Source organism: Saccopteryx leptura, chromosome 2, assembly GCF_036850995.1.
Source record: "Saccopteryx leptura isolate mSacLep1 chromosome 2, mSacLep1_pri_phased_curated, whole genome shotgun sequence".
Classification (NCBI taxonomy): domain Eukaryota; kingdom Metazoa; phylum Chordata; class Mammalia; order Chiroptera; family Emballonuridae; genus Saccopteryx; species Saccopteryx leptura.
The window spans coordinates 80,631,184-80,648,654 of record NC_089504.1 but is presented as its reverse complement, the minus strand read 5'-3'; the positions used below and the strand labels follow the sequence as shown (position 1 = coordinate 80,648,654).

The window sequence follows — 17,471 nt, the reverse complement described above, 5'->3', positions numbered from 1 at the left end:
GGGTTGATGCATTTCCCGTAATTAGATTCAGCTAGCCTGGGTAACTCTGGTATGTGTGATGTAATTAGCAAAGCACCTAGTTGAATGCATTTGTGCAGCCTCTCAGGCATTTTTCAAATCAAACGGCCGTATTTGGGAGGAGAGAGATGCTGACCCACTGCACAGGACTGTATAGCTATAAACGTTGTCTGGGTTGATTGTCAGAAGAAGGCATGTCCTGGCCGGTTGGCTCAGCGGTAGAGCGTCGGCCTCCTGGCATGCGGGGGACCCGGGTTCGATTCCCGGCCAGGGCACATAGGAGAAGCGCCCATTTGCTTCTCCACCCCTCCGCCGCGCTTTCCCTCTCTGTCTCTCTCTTCCCCTCCCGCAGCCAAGGCTCCATTGGAGCAAAGATGGCCCGGGCACTGGGGATGGCTCTGTGGCCTCTGCCCCAGGCGCTAGAGTGGCTCTGGTCGCAACATGGCGACCCCCAGGATGGGCAGAGCATCACCCCCTGGTGGGCAGAGCGTCGCCCCTGGTGGGCGTGCCGGGTGGATCCCGGTCGGGCGCATGCGGGAGTCTGTCTGACTGTCTCTCCCTGTTTCCAGCTTCAGAAAAATGAAAAAAAAAAAAAAAAAAAAAAAAAAAGAAGAAGAAGGCATGTTCCAATCAAGACTAAAATGGCTCCCCTTTCTCCAGCTGAGATGTCCTCAGTGCAGTTTCCTTCTGGAACTGAACCTTTCAGGTTTGTGCTCTACCCAAAGTGGAATTTCAACTTTCTTTAGGTCTTAACATTTGGGAGGGGTGGGAGTAGAACTGAGGACTTCTCTTCAATGTGGGAGGGTTTCTTTATAAAAAAGAATTGAGCCAATAGAATATACAAAATTAAAGATTCTTAATGATTAAATCACCCCAAATAGGACTACCTGGCTGAGTGTTCCGAGGCGTGAAGGTGGTAGTGATAGTGGTGTTTTATCCAGTGTGGCAGTAAATCTTCCAAAGTGTACAGCTGTGCCAAGAAATGGCTCCTCGGGGGGAGACTGCATGTGGGAGGCTGAATAACCCCCAACACACCCAAGGATATCCACATCCTAATTCCCAGAAACAGAATATGTTAGGTTACATGGCAAAGGGGAATTGAGGTACTAACTGATCATAAATTAGGAAGATTATCCTGGATTATGCTTTGGACAGAATTAAGACAGCAAGGAGAGAATAAACCAAAGGTAGCAATGGTGAGAGTGGGAGGCGGCAGGCAGGAGGCTTGAATGGTGGGAGGAAAGATGGTTTTGCAAGGACGTTTGTGGGGGAAATAGGTATGTTGCTCATGGCAATGGTTGGTCCACTGGAAAGATCATTGGTTGCGGCAGAAGATCTGCCTTCCAGTCCTGTGTCTACTGGTCCAAGCAGTAACCTCTCTGAGCACTACAACTGCCATTCACAAAATAGGAATTGTAAGACTTACCCTCCTCCCAGGTTTGTTAGCGTCAAGTGAGGAGCAGGCATCCATTATTTGTAAATATTGATTTTGAATTCATAACCTGGTGTGATGTTAAACCTCTGAAACAAGTTATTTGTTTTACACTTTGCCCCAAACTTTCTTGAATTCTTGCTGACACATCTGAGCCAGCCATGTCAGGCTCACAACAAACACCCTTGATTTGGTGAAAACTCTAAATCTGATCTTGCTGACTGCTTTGGCCTTCTGCTCACAGTATTTGGCATCTCTGTCTTATCTGTGGAATCAGCAGAAAATTCATCCCACCCCTGAGATGTCAGCTCCCTCTAGCCAGAACACACAAGGCTCTCTATCTAGGACAGGCTTACTTCCCTTTCCAAAGCACTTGGTGTTGGACCTGTGGTGCCTCTTTCCTCATTAGGAACTCAGGCAGGTGGATCCCTGTTAAGCCGGACACCTGGACTAGGAGCAGTCTTGGTCTTCAAGCCTCTTTACCATCTATTTTGTGGGCAAGTGTAAACAGCTTTCTGAATGGAGCCAATAGGTGGATATGGGATGTGAGGGCGATCTGACTGCAACATCTGTCACCCCATTGATCGTCAGGGTTGATTCGGCTGATCTGGCTGGCTAGGCGGGTGTCCCCTTCCTCCCTCACCGCTCCATGTGCATCCCTCCCGAAGCTGCGTGCTCAGTTGAAGAGGACGACCTTCCCCTCTAGAGGAGAGGATCGTTCTTCAGTCAAGGGTATACGAGGAGCTGTGCTCCCCTGCTAGAACCTCCAAACAAGTTTCAATAGGTGGATATGGATGATCATAAAGCTGAAGGATGAAGTCTCAAAGAGAAAATGATAGGGGTAGAAATGAAGCCTCTGCAGCCTCATCTTGTAACACCTGCACTCCAACCAGCCTAACCAGTTCTTTCTCTTCTGTCTGAACTTACCCTGGATCAGTACCTTTGCCTCTCTGCCTGGTACATGCTCTGTCTAGAACACTGTGCCTCCAGACCTCCACATGGCTGTCCCTTTTCTCAATTTGTATCTTGGCTTGAATGGGATTTCCTTAAACACACCATGCCTGACCACCCCGCTTAATCTCTAATAAGATTCATTGAGTCTGGGTACTTATCACTATTGAAAGACATAATTCTTTGTTTCTTATGTCTGGCCCCTTGAATGTAATCCCCATAAGAGCAGGTCCCTGTCTGTCCTGTTCAGTGCTGAAGCCCTAGAGCTTGTAGCAGAGCCTGGACACTTTAAGTACTCAACACATATCTGCTGAATGAAGGCCTAGACAGCCCTCACCATAGGCCAGGCGCTGAGTGAAGTGCTCTGGGGCATTCGCAGGGACTACTTGTGACAACTCTGGAGGGAGAGTTTGTTTTCCAGGTGAGCCAACAGCATCCCAGAGAGGCTGAGTGACTTGCTCAGGATCCCCCAGCTGGGTAAGAAGGGGATCTTGGATGAGAACCATGCTCATTACAGTTGCAACATTGAGCGTGGCAGCTCCCAGTTTTGAGCTTGAGGGCCACACAGCTGAAGGACCCATGGCTTAAAGTTCATGGTGACCCCCTGACCACAATCTTTTAAGTAGCGTTTCTCAAAATGTAATGTGCACTCAAGTCACCTAGAGACTTTGCTAATCTAGAGATTATGAGCCCATTGATATGGGGGGTTGGGAGAGACATGGAGGATGGAGTATTGAGAGTCTGCATTTCTAACAAGCTCCCTGGTGACAGGGGTGATGGAAGGGGGAAGCTGATCCTGTAAGAACCAGGGGAGTTCTCTGACTTGAGAACTGAATTAACTATTTGCAAAACAAAAGCAGGAAAGGAAAGACCTGGTCAATCTTGTGGTCAAATCAATTGCCACAGCTGAGCAAAGAGAGCAGCAAGTAATCCCTCCTTCCCTGGGAGAAGCGGATGTTATCCCAGCACCTTCTGCAGCCTGGTCAGAGAGTCAGGCCCGGAAACATGGGTCTAGCATGTGTGTCTGAACCTAGGTTTGGTTTCCACTTGTGTAGCACTTGGCTCAAGACCAGTGAAGGGGCTGAGCCAACTATAGAAAGTCATCTCTTTAGCAGTAAGTGTTTCCTGCCCGCCCCTCCGCCCCTGGTTTGGATTGCATTCCTGGACTGCAAGTGCAGTTGTCCAACTCTAAACTCCAAGTAAGAGGCTTGTCTGGGTTTAAGAGTTTCTAAGAGTGCCTAGGATTTGCTGGAATTTTCTCCATTTAGAGCTCTGCTTATATTATGTTGTTAGAGTGCTTTGAAAAGTAGAAAGCAGCATTTCCAAAATGTTGGAATTGACTTTAGATAAAACAAAGATGGGAGAACATTGATCATACAATGAGTTATTCCAAGTTTCTTTCAACCTTCCAATTGATTTTGAAAAAAAATTCACTTCAGTGCTAGTATGTTTCAAACACTTTTACATTTCCCAATATCTCTTTCTTTTAAACAGAGAGAGGCAGCAAGAAGCTATATACAGTTAGAATTTAATAACATTATTTTGTTTTCTTGTGCTTTTTTTGTGATTACCTTTAATTGGGGGCAAAACATACAAGTTTTTTCACTTAAGACAATTATATAAGCCTTCCCTTTAAAGATAAACTTAAATAAAACATGTAAAATAATTTAAAAAATAGTAAATAAGCTGAATGTAGACATGGAAGAAATGAAGAGGATGTGTGAGTGAGTCCATCGCCGATAACATGGGAAGGAATTGAAAGGGGCGTGGCTGTGTGATTAATGAAGAGGCAATGGCACCTGAGAGACATCTGGCCACGACCTGCCCAATCTGTGGACCCTCCAACTGGCTGGCTCCAGGCTGGTAACCCTACTTAAGAGTCCTCAGACAGGACATGGAGATGAGTCTTGATTTCAGCCAAGAATATGCAGCTAAATCTGAATCGTGAGTTAGTAAATAGCTTCAGGTTTTTTTTTTTTTTTTAATCATGGAGCCTTTGGGGGCAAAATAAACAATAATGGCTCCCCATCTTGCTTTTGCTGCATTCGAACAAATCAACTGCTATACTTTGGGCCTTGAATTTTTTTGTTCATTATGGTTAAAAGAGCTAATTATAAAGAGATAATGTCAAGTTTTTGGTTCCTTAAATCCCATTGGAATAGGTCAAAGGAGTTAAAGAAAGTTTCTGAATTCTGAGGCTACACAGCGGTGCAGCCATAACACCTACTTCCAACCTCACAAGTGAGGATCAGAATCTTGGCTCAATCCCTGATTGTGGTCTGAACTGTGTTTCCCCCAGTACCTCAGAATGTGGCTGCATTTGGAGATAGTCTTTTAAGTGGTAATTAACTTAAAATGATGTCATTTGGGTGGTCCCTAATCCAATATGATTGGACTTTCCAAGCGGAGGGGATTAGGACACAGAGACACCCAGAGGGATGGCCATGTGGAGAACAGGGAGAAACTGGCCATCTGCAAGCCCAGAGAGAGGCCTCAGTGGAACCAATTCTGCCAGCAACTTGATCTTGAATTTCCAGCCTCCAGGACTGTGAGGAAATAAATGTTAGTTGTTGAAGGCCCCCAGTCTGTGGTGCTTTGTTATGGAAGCCCCAGCAAACTAGCCTAAGCATCCACATGCCTTGAGTAGTTCACCCAACACCTGAGTCTCAACACCCTCATTTATATGTACTGAGATATAGTTTCTACCCCACAGAGTTCTGTGCTTAAACATGCTGGTGCATGTAAAGCACTTCGCACAGTGCCTGCTATACCATGAATACGGAAATCATTGATAACTATTTTATTTTTATTTACTTATTCAGATCAACCTCCTTTTCCCTGCCATATCAAAAGGAGCTAAAGGCAAAAAGTGGTAGTTTTATTGCCACCTCTTGGCCTATATCTTGTTAAGATTTTAGTTGCTATTATCCTATAGCTCTTACAAAGATAGGTAGTCACCCACACAGACACCTCATAACTATTAAAATGGTATTGCCCTTCTTGATAGGGCCCACTTTCTTTAAAAAGCATGTCTTCTGTTTTCCATATCCAGTGGGCTCTCCAGTGAGGCTGTGTGTGGTGGAGAGTCAGGTAAGGGATCTGAGTGGGGCATGGTGCCACAGTAAGGCTCAGTGGGGAGTGGTAGACGCTGGACATGGCCACAGAGATGCTGGTCAATGACCACAGTGGCCCAACTGAGCTGTGAGGAGCTGGTACATGTGGCCCCGTGACTCTGGGGTCCCGCCGGGTCCACGTCCTCCCTTTGCTGCTTAGTATTTCTGAGACGTTAGCAAGAGATTTTTTCTCTTTTAAAAATAGCTCAGGGCTGTCTCATTTTTATATAAAGATTGTGTTCCCAAAAACCTAGTATAATTCAAAATATGCATAAAGGAGTAATTCATTTATAAGAATAAGTATATAATGAGTCTTATATTTTTCTGACAGATAAAATAAGCATGGTACTATTTTCACACTTTTAACTTTGTACCTTTCTGAATGATCAAAACTTTTAAAATATAACCATATATGCATGTAAAACATCAATAAGGATTATTTGCCTCGTGAGAATATATTTAAAAAATTCTTCTCTGTATCTCTGCAATTGTCAAAAATTTAAACATAAGAAATTATAAGTTTGAAATGTATGATATTTAGTACAATTAATGCTTTCTAAATATATATTTTTGCCTTTAAGAAAGAGCACTCCGACCAGATGATCAGTTTCCCTCTGGGCTTTGTACATCTCTGCAAAGCACACTCCCGGGGCTGTGGATGCCGGTGAAGGATGGAGCTGACTGGCACCCAGCCTAGGAATCATCGTTAGTGCGCCTGTCATTGAAGTGGCGACCCTGGTTGGAGCAGCAGCAAATCCAAACCAGGCAAATCCAAACCAAGCTAGTAGCCTCTAATCAGAGTTCAAAGTCACTCAGCATACATACAACCAAGATGAATGTATTCATATCTGAAACTGTTTTACAGCATGCCAGGAAAGGTAGCTGAGGGTCTTGGTAGACTTGGGGACACTTTGGATGGTCACCATCAGTTAGGGACAATAAGGTTCAAAGCACTTCCAAGGTCTTTTCCCATGCAAACCCCCAAAGCAGAGGATGCCCAGCATACAATGAGCTGAGAGCCCACGTCCCTGTCTCCTCACTAGCTTCAGTTAGGATGCTGAGACCTGGGACACTGTGAGGTTATGCCAGAAGGTCCCTTTCTCCCCCTCCCTAAAAAGTACTGCTCATTTCTCTAATAAGTAGAAAATGTATTCTTCTGATAGCAGAGTTCAATTAAATTTCAAGATATGGCTACAGTCAGGTAGGAAAGAGACCAACTCTTCTGGGAGGGAATGATTGGGCAGCTAAGTGTGGGAAGATCTCCAAGGCTCTGGTGCTGAAGTCCTTCTGCTTGATTGTTTTAGCAAACCTCCAGTTATTTGAACTACCCCTGGTTCTGTGGGCTGGAGCCTATCATCTTTTGTGGACCCCAAATCATGCTGTCAGAACGTGGGAACTAGATTACTTCATTCTGCTCCTGGGAAAGGGAACAGACTTGTGGGATTTTAAATGAATGCACTAAATTTGTTGATTATCAAAGGGAAAAGTGGAAAAAAAATAAACAAACTCTTAAAAGATCTTGGCTGCAGTACAGGGGCCAAAGTTTAAATCCCTGTTCTCAACCATGTTAGATTTTGCAAAAGACCCTCAGTGTTCCTTTCCAATTCATATGGGAGGAGGGGTACACCCTTCTTTTAGGGGGCCTCTGAGCCTGCCCATTCCCCCAAGACTCTTTTTCATGTAAATGGACAGGCAAGAAGAGGTGGTAGCTATGCTCCCATGACTGTGAAAAGGGGCCATAGCTTCAAGATGGTTTTCTGCTTAAAACAAAAAGTAGCCTTTTCTATATATCTTAACAACAACAACAAAAATGTGGTAAGATGTTCTCACATAGGTATAGGAATTCAGTGGTGCAGCTTAGGGAGTTCAGTTTACCGAAATATATCAATACTTTTAAAATATACATAGACTTTGATTTAGTTATTCTCTCTTGGGGCATCTATTTGAAGAAAATAATTCAAAAATTGGACAAAAGCTGATGTATCAAGATGCTATCATTGCATTGTTTACAATAAGTGAAAATCTCAAAGATCCTCAGTGTTCTATGAGAAATAATTGGTTATCTTCATGTTGCTCAAGTCCCACAATGATACCCTCCTCAGTGATTAAAAACAAATGACATAGAGGGAAACGCTCAGAGTGTAGACGTTAGAGAAGAGGCAGGAAATAAAATGTGCTCATGGTTTTGTGAAACCACACACATCGAAGGAGTGAAGAGTGTCAGAGTCACCTCTAGGTGGTATGGCTATTATTTTGTTATATTCTTGTCATATTCTCCTGTGTATTCCAAAGTTGTCAAAATTGAGCCTACCCTGCTTTTATAATCAGAAAAAAAATTCACTTCTCAAACAAGAAAATACAAACAAGCTGTTGCCAGTCTTCAGTACAAGAGGCAAAGATAGCTAAGTGTGAGTTTGCTTTCTGAAAAGGTGGGATGCTCAACCAAGGTGCCTCTTCTGGGCTGAGGAGCCCAGAAGGTGCTAGAGGGGGTGGAGCAGTGTGGCTCTGCGGTTGCCCCGTGTGCACGGGGAGCAGTGGGGCTCTGTGGTTGCCCCGTGTGCACGGGGAGTGGTGGGCCTTTGTGGTTGCCCCGTGTGCACGGGGAGTGGTGGGCCTTTGTGGTTGCCCCGTGTGCACGGGGAGTGGTGGGCCTTTGTGGTTGCCCCGTGTGCACGGGGAGCGGTGTGGCTCTGTGGTTGCCCCGTGTGCACGGGGAGCGGTGGGGCTCTGCGGTTGTCCCGTGTGCACGGGGAGCGGTGGGGCTCTGTGGTTGTCCCGTGTGCACGGGGAGCGGTGGGGCTCTGTGGTTGCCCGTGTGCACGGGGAGCGGTGGGGCTCTGTGGTTGCTCCGTGTGCACGGGGAGCGGTGTGACTCTGCGGTTGCCCCGTGTGCACGGGGAGAGGTGTGGCTCTGTGGTTGCCCCGTGTGCACGGGGAGCGGTGTGGCTCTGAGGTTGCCCCGTGTGCACGGGGAGCGGTGGGGCTCTGTGGTTGCCCCGTGTGCACGGGGAGCGGTGGGGCTCTGTGGTTGCCCCGTGTGCACGGGGAGCGGTGTGACTCTGTGGTTGGCCCGTGTGCACGGGGAGCGGTGTGGCTCTGTGGTTGCCCCGTGTGCACGGGGAGCGGTGGGGCTCTGTGGTTGCCCCGTGTGCACGGGGAGCGGTGGGGCTCTGTGGTTGCCCCGTGTGCACGGGGAGCGGTGTGACTCTGAGGTTGCCCCGTGTGCACGGGGAGTGGTGTGACTCTGTGGTTGCCCTGTGTGCAGGGGGAGCGGTGTGACTCTGAGGTTGCCCCGTGTGCACGGGGAGTGGTGTGACTCTGTGGTTGCCCTGTGTGCAGGGGGAGCGGTGTGGCTCTGAGGTTGCTCCGTGTGCACGGGGAGCGGTGGCGCTCTGTGGCCTCTTCAGTGGGGAGATGAGGTAAAGGAAATGCCCATCCAGTTTTTAATCCCCTCGGCTAATTACCAGACTTCTCTTGTGGTTTTACTGGGACTCTTTTTATTAAGTGGGAGGATTTACACTGTTTGTATTTGTATGTTGTACTTGGATTATGCCTTAATGTGTCACTCTGATGACAAAGGGGCTTCCAGCAGCGGCAGGCAAGCTTCCCTGCTTTAATGGAAAGCACATTCCAGCACTTTATTTTATCTGTAACACATAGGGCTGCTTAGAACAAAGCGTTGCCCTAAGACATGATCCCCAAGAGTCTTTAATAAGGGCCAGACCCCTGTGAAGGTATTAATTAAGTCTTTGGAGCAAATGACTTTAGCTGGCTGGGGCACTTTTATGAGAGGAGGGAATATATCTAAAACCAGGGCTGTTTCTGTAACAAGAACCTGTTTGGAAGGAAATGCTCTTGGGTGGGACTCTGCAGGTACCAGGCTGTCAAACCTCGGGGCCAACTTGATGTCAAAAACAGACGTTCTGAATGTTCCAAATGACATTTGTGTTAGGTCCTTGCTGTGGAATTTAAGCACTATTCTAAGGTGGATTTAATACACAGGAGAATAGTGAGAGTCCATGAGTATGTCAGGCATTGCTAGAGATAGTTTTCTTACTAGAGTCCTGTGAGAAAGGCTTTGACACGGGGGAAAAAACCTATTTAAAAGTTTTTTCAAGGCCACAAAGTTTGATGGAAGAGCTAAGAACAAAACTCAATTGATCCTCTATCTATATATATATTTCAGAATACTGTACTATTTCTCAGTAAGTACTAGAAACAAAGATGAGGTTATAGAGCAGATCTGGTCCAACTGATAGGCATTTTTCTAAATTCAAAGTGATTAGAGGTCTTGAACATGAGGTTTTTTTTTTATTTATAGAAGCACAGAGTTAACAGCTGATTTTTCTGGAAGGCAACATAGGGTAGTAAAAAGAGAAATGCAATAAGAGGAGAAAGAGGTACAGGTTTGGATCCTGGCTCTGTCACTGACTGATTTGTATGACTTTGCACAAGTCCCTCCCTGACAAGTTTCCTTGTCTTCAAAATTAGAATTCCAATTAGCATGTCTTAGGTGCTCAGTGAAGGTGAGTTAAAGTTGAATTTGGTCCTATAGTGGCGGTGAGGAGTAGAGAGAGGTTTGTTACCCTAGCCTCCTGGGGACCATTCTATTCAATAGATCTTCAGGAATCATTGAGTTCACATGGACCCCTTTGTGGTCAATGATAGCCAAAGTGACAACGGAAGGGATGATATGTCCAAATCTAATATTGGACACCCCTCTAGAGAGTGGTCATGTTACAATGAGCATGAGAACATGGCTGGACATGGTTCATGCTTGTGTGGCTCCTTCTGGTTTTCATTCTGTTCCTTGCAGAGCCCATCAATCTCTTTCCTGGCATGGCCAGCCCCCTTTGGGGGACCACCCTCACTGTATACCCACCTGCTCTGAAACTGCACCCATCCACGTTCCTTAGCTACTTTCCCATGTGTCGTCTTGCCTTATACATGAAACCTTTGACTCTCTCCTAAATAAAATATATGTTCATATTTATAAAGATCCTTTATGGTCTGGGGCCAAGGACTACCAACATGAAAGGGTTAATTTTTATTGTCCCTTTGATGGACCTGCCCTGCCTGCTCCTGCCCATTTTCCTGTGAGTCTCAAGGAACCTCCAAGCTTCCCATTCAGCCATTTTTGACTCTTTAGCTCCACAGCCCCCTCTACCTCTGCCCTCATTTTTTCTTTCTGCACATTTTTAAGGAAGAAAATGTATGGAGAGATATAAATACAGTGTGTCCGTAAAGTCATGGTGCACTTTTGACTGGTCACAGGAAAGCAACAAAAGACGATGGAAATGTGAAATCTGCACCAAATAAAAGAAAAACCCTCCCAGTTTCTGTAGGATGATGTGGCAGCATGTGCGCACGCGCAGATGATGACATAACACCATTTATACAGTGGAGCAGCCCACAGCCATGCCAGTCGAGATGTGGACGGTACAGAGGAAAGTTCAGTGTGTTCTTTGGCTTGCTAAATTTGAATCTGTGACCAAAGTGCAACGTGAATTTTGGCGCATTTATAACAAAGCGCCACCACATAGGAATAACATTACTCGGTGGGACAAGCAGTTGAAGGAAACTGGCAGTTTGATGGAGAAACCCCGTTCTGGTAGGCCATCAGTCAGTGACGAGTCTGTAGAGGCTATACGGGATAGCTACTTAAGGAGCACTAAAAAATCTGTGCGTGAGCCCACATCAAACTGCCCTGAATAGGTATGAAACTTGGAGAGTTTTCCTTTTATTTGGTGCAGATTTAACGTTTCTATTGTCTTTTGTTGCTTTCCTGTGACCAAAGTGCACCATGACTTTACAGACACACTGTATATCTCAACCTCCGAACCATCTCTCAGACACTCCACAGTTGTACATCTCAGGTTTTCTCACCTCCAGCATGGGTCTGTAGATGACAATTAAGAATGTGAGGTCACACAAGGAGAAGGGTAAAGGAAGTGAAGAATGTGGCGGATGGTTTTTCCTCACCCTCTCCTGCCTGCTGACCTTGGTGCCCCAGACTCTTATCTCTGAAATAAAGATCACAGTTGTATCTTCCTCAGTGCTCTTAAGAAGGATGAAATAACTTCATACATAACAAGGCGCTAGCATGGTGTCTAGTCCACAAGCTGCTGCTGCTGTTATGACTGCTAATAAAAATAATTGGAAACAGAATAATTCAAGATGGAACATTGTATCATAGAAAGAACCTATCTTTTGAATCTCAGCTTTCTCAGTCACTTGGTGTTTGTGGGAACCAACTTCCTTGAGCCTGTTTCTTTAACCTTGTAAGGGACAGATGTCTGGGGAGGTCAAGTCTCTGGGACTGTCTGGCACAGACTGTGCATCCTGGGTATTAGTCACCTAGTTTTGTGGGTATCTTTCCTGATCTTGCAGAATGTTTCCGAGGGCTGGGGGCTGCTGCAGCTTTGTGGCTTTGCCTCCACCAGCACTTGGAGCAAGAGGTATGCAGGGCAAGCAGAGCTTAAAGTGAGAAATATTGTGTACTTGAACTGACAGTGATTCACAACACATCTGTACAAATTGCTAAGAGTCTAAGCACGTACCAAAGGGAGGGAGATGGGAGGGGTGGTGGGACGTGGGGCAGTGAGCAAAGGATGTTCCATCCCTGGGAATGTAAACACAGCACTGTCTGTGACCTAAAAAGGCTCGGTTGGAAGGCCATGGAAGTCTGTTGTCCATTGTTTGGACTGTGCTTACCCTCCCAAGGAAGCCCCCAGAGGCCTACCTGCACAGTATCTGAGAGCTGTCACAGGCGAGGGCCAGCAGTGCTGGACTCTGCACGGGACCCCTGGCAGCTGCCAGGGGAGGCTGCCGCTGCTCCTTCCTGGGTAAATGGCTCCACTTGCCCAGGAGGGAAGTGTGCTAGGGAGGTGCCAGCTCTCTACAGCAAGGCCCAGTGTGAGCAATGGCCAACCTCCCTGGAGCTGTTCCACACCTGCCACTGACCCTTAAGTAGGCAGACCTACCCCTCCAACCAGTGACTAATTCAAATGAGACTTGAGACCCTTGCCTCATTCACACTCCACATGCCAAATCCTTCCCCAGGCCCAGAACATATCAGTCCCCTCCCCCAGGTTTCGGACGGTGGCCTCCTGTCTACAGCCTCAGCCCAGGGCCCCTGACTCAGCTACTTTGCTTTTTATGTCTGGTTTCTCTCCTTGATCAGAATTAATGTTAAAACTGTGATGATGATATGGTCTTTTGGAGCCCAGCCTGAGCCTTGAAGCTCATTCTGGAACCTTCCCTCAAGGTTTTCTGTGGAATGGGACAGGCCTGGACTTGAATCCTTATTCTGCCACTTCCTGAGCCAATTGCTTGTCAAGCTTTAGTTTCCTCACCAGTAAAATGGAGGAAATTACACCTTCTTTTCAGAGCTGAGGTAAGCATTAAATGAGATAATCCAAATACATGCATTAAATAAAAGAATGAGGTAAACTATAAATGTAATGTTTGACATGTAGTGAGTGCTCAAATGTTAACTATTGCTTGTGTGTGCTTTGAAATATTTATCTTGCTTTTGGTCTTTAAATATAAAATAGGCAATGGACTAAAGTATATTCCTTTTTCTTTTAATAGTGAGTTTAAAAATTTTTATTTTTAAATTACAGTTTATACTCAATATTATTTTGTGTTAGTTTCAGGTATGCAGTGTGGTGGTTAGATAATCATATATTTTACAAACTGTTCCCCTCGATATTTCTAGTACTCACCTGGTACCATATGTAGTTATTATATATTATTGACTATATTACCTATGCTGTACTGGTAACTATTTTTTAAATCATCTGTATTATTAAAGATAAAATGTTTCCTCAGTGTGACCTTTCGGCCTAATTTCACATTCTCAGCAGATCGTGAGTCAGTTTGGGCTGTGGGTAAGTGTGGCTGGGATGAGATTGATATTATTTCTGATTCCTCGTTGGCTTTTTTAAAAATGCACACTATATTTATATACAATGTGTCTGTAAAGTCATGGTGCACTTTTGACTGGTCACAGGAAAGCAACAAAAGACGATGGAAATGTGAAATCTGTACCAAATAAAAGAAAAACCCTTCCAGTTTCTGTAGGATGAAGTGGCAGCATGTGCGCATGTGCAGATGATGACGTAACACTGTGTATACAGCAGAGCAGCCCATGGCCATGCCCGTGAAGATGTAGACGGTACGGAGGAAAGTTCAGTGTGTTCTTTGGCTTGCTAAATTCGAATCCATGACCAAAGTGCAATGTGAATATCGGTGTGTTTATAACGAAGCGCCACCACATAGGAATAACATTACTCGGTGGGATAAGCAGTTGAAGGAAACCGGCAGTTTGGTGGAGAAACCCCGTTCTGGTAGGCCATCAGTCAGTGATGAGTCTGTAGAGGCTCTACGGGATAGCTACCTAAAGAGCCCTAAAAAATCTGTGCTTGAGCCCACATCAAACTGCACTGAATAGGTATGAAACTGGGGGAGTTTTCCTTTTATTTGGTGCAGATTTCACATTTCTATTGTCTTTTGTTGCTTTCCTATGACCGGTCAAAAGTGCACCATGACTTTACAGACACACTGTATGTATATGTGTATGATGCTTATATATACATGCATAGATGCCTTTCTGCTTTTATTTATTTATATTATTATTTATTTATACTTGATCTAAAATTGGTGTATTTAATGAATGAAAACTGGAATTTTGCCGATATGTGAACAGAGTGTTACCAATGAGATCTGAAATGTGGGAGAAGGGAGAGCTCAGCTCGAAGGGACATGACCTTCTGACACTGAACCCCAATGTCCCAAGGCTGTGTGAATTGAGCTGTCACCAACATGCACTTATTGAGGTTGGGGACAGTGTCTTATTTTTCTTGCATTCTTTGTGCCAGAAACTTAATATTTGTCCTGCAAATGTTTATCAAATTAAATAGCAGCCTTTGTATAATGTCAAACTTCTTTTTTTCAATTAATATGTTTTTTCCTTAAGGAAATCATAAAGTGCCCTGGCCAGATAGCTCAGTTGGTTGGAGCGTTGTCCAAGAGCACAGTTTGCTGGTTCGATTCCTAATCAGGGCACCTACAGGAGCAGCTCGATGTTCCTGTCTCTATCTCTCCCTGCCTCTCTCAAAATGAAAAGAAAATCGTAGTTATTTCTGATGTCTTTAATAGAACTAAAGGGGCTATATTCAGGTTTTCTTTTAATAATATAATTGTTGCTTTTGACATTTATCCTAAGATAATGTTTGTTCATCAGAACTAAAAGAACTGGAGTGTTGACAAAAAAGTTTGTTTTCAGAGACAAGAAAGAGCCACAGATTTTACCCAGAATGCAAAGCAGTGCTTGCCCAGGCTGGTCAGCTGGAGGAGCCAGTTAAAGTGCTTTACTTCACAGGATGTGAAGCAACAATAAGTCCTTTAGAAATCATTTCTCCAGTGTGGCTGGTGTACTTGTAAGAAGATGGCCTTATGAAGACTGGGAGACTCACAGGAAGAATGTCATGTGACAACCAAGGCAGAGATTGGCATTGTGCATCTATAAGTCCAGGATCACCAACAATTGCCAGCAGACCACCAAAAGCCAGGAAGACAGTTCAGATTCTTTGAGACACTTGACACTCTGCTTTTCCATTGCTTGGCTAATTCTTCTCCATGCACCCCTGCATTTCCACATACATGGTCTAGCCTTGCTCATATGTGGTTACCTGAGGGCAGGTATTTTTTCACTCATTTTGTCTCTTTGCTTCTGATGGTGACCTCCTATGCTTCCTCTGTCCAGAGCTGGAGTGTATGGTGGCACAGATCGTTCACTGCATAAGCAGCCCTCGCCAAAAGGGGCCATTTTTTAAAATTCTCATGAAGATACTGTATGGGCCAGTGCTGGCTGAACAGCGCTCCTGAGTCAGCTGTCCTCTGCCTTCTCCGTGCCCTCTGCCCTGAAGGTTGCTCTGGCCTCGTCCCTTTCCCAGCACTGCCCCATCTTCTTCATCTCTGAGTCTGCCACTCCCCAGAGTCCCCTCGAGGTGCTGGGCCTTCCAGAGCTTTCAGAATGTATTTTTATGGTGCCTCTTTCCATGGTAGTTGGTGGGCATCTCAGAGGCAGCTCTCTGTAGCCTCAGAAACAATTTGTTCCTGTTCTTTCTTCTCATCCCACAACATAAGCCTGCAGAAGCTGCAGGTGGTGGCGTCACCACAGCTTAGGATCCAAGAGATTTATTTCAGCTGCTAAAGTGCTAAGCTTTCCCTGTGATCACACATTTTTGCACCAGCCAGAGCTCACACATGCCTCCACAGACCCGCAGCCCGCGGCATGTGGGTATCAGTGGCTGCTTATAGGAGCTGGCCAAGGCCGGCCTGATGAGCGATGAAGGGGGGGCCCAGATTAAGTGCAAGATGAGATGCATTTGAAACAACTGACAAGAAACTGTCCGTCGGAAATCAGAACAGCTGTGGGCTCCTCCGCGCAGCAGATGGGTATGCAGAGAATGCTATGCAGCTTTAATCCCATTTAACACGCCTGTCAGAGAATTGGGTCCATCTCAGTATTAATTCAGGTTTTCTACATTGTTTGTTTGACAGGGTTCAGTCTTACCCTGCATGCTGCGCTCAGCATAGCTGGAAAGATGACTTCTGGGCCTTGTTTTCAGCAGAGAGGATCTAGTGCCACTCTGTCGGGCTGGGAAAGTGGAGAGTTCACACTAGGGTTGGACGCAGGGGGAAGGGGCAACATAAGCCATCAGCCCCAGCCTAGAGGGTCATGCTCAGGGGAGGTTGGGGTAACAGTGCTCAAAGAGGGGTCATCCCAGCCTGATTTATGAGCGCGGTGGGGTGGCACCAGTGTGAAGCTATGTGTTAAAATTCTGAACTTTTGAGTGCTAGATTCATAGAAGCCTAGGGGAAAGTAATTAATATTTTTTATTCTAGGTCAAGCCAGCACACAATTTTTGTTCAGAAAAGGCAGCTTTGCTGGTTACAGGCTCTGAGAGTGATGGCACAACGGAAAGGAGGAGGGTATAGGAGCCAGCAGACCTGAGCTCGGTTCCTGCTGCTGGCTCATTCATTTGTTCATTTATTTATCCATAAACATCCACAGTGTGCCAATTCTGACAAAGACACCTTCCCTGCATTTATTGTAAGTGAGGAAAACAGCCCTTCATTTGGTCAAGTCCTGGTGGCTTGAGTGCCAACCCAACCTGCCTTGACTGACATAAAGACAGGAACACCCACTCAGGTGAGTGTCCTGAGGATACATGAGGCAGGACGTGAAAAGTCAGTCTTGCAGCATGGACAGCAGGAGCTCAATGCAGAGTGGTCGGCAACAACACAACCCTTTCCCCCTCCTTCCCGGGAAAACAGTTTCTGTTTCTTCGGGAAAGGTTCCCAGACACGAACGGTATGCCATCTTCTGCCCATCCTGCTACCTCTGGGCGATCGTCTGGGTCATTTTGGCCTGCTAGTAATAAATAACCTCCTATACTGTATCATTTTAAAACTTCTCCTGGCATGAAGTCTTGCTTGTTTGAATTACAAAGGTATAATATAAGAAAGCTGGTTCTCAAACAACACTACTATAGATTTTATGTCCCTAAAACTCTCTGTAAGGCTTTAAAAACAGAAACCAAATGCCCACAAATATATACCCACTGTCCTTAGAGAAAATAATTCTTTCGTTTTGATTTGATGGAAGCAAAGTCCGTAGAGAGACGTGAGGTGGGAGAGGCCCAGAGCCCACCCCACCCTCAGAAGCCAGCACTGGATGGTGTGCTCTTTTGTTTAGTTCTTTAGTTGTATCCTTAGTTTCATAGCTTTCACAGAATTTTTTGAACACTTAAAAGAAAAGTTTTATTTTCTGCATTTAAAAATCTCTTCTTTTGCCATCCAGTTAGTACCCAACTGAGCAAATATGATTCTGCAGTCACCGACTTGACTATGCTACCAAAGATATGTTTCAAGTTTATTCACATGGA

General features: G+C 45.4%; 1 non-coding gene across 1 annotated transcript; it reads left to right on the top strand.

The window, feature by feature from the left end:
* Nucleotides 1-214: 214 nt before the first annotated feature.
* TRNAR-CCU (transfer RNA arginine (anticodon CCU)) lies at nt 215-293 on the top strand. Its single transcript is given in 2 exon segments — nt 215-255; nt 259-293. It is a non-coding gene; the product is annotated as a tRNA-Arg (tRNA).
* Nucleotides 294-17,471: the final 17,178 nt, after the last annotated feature.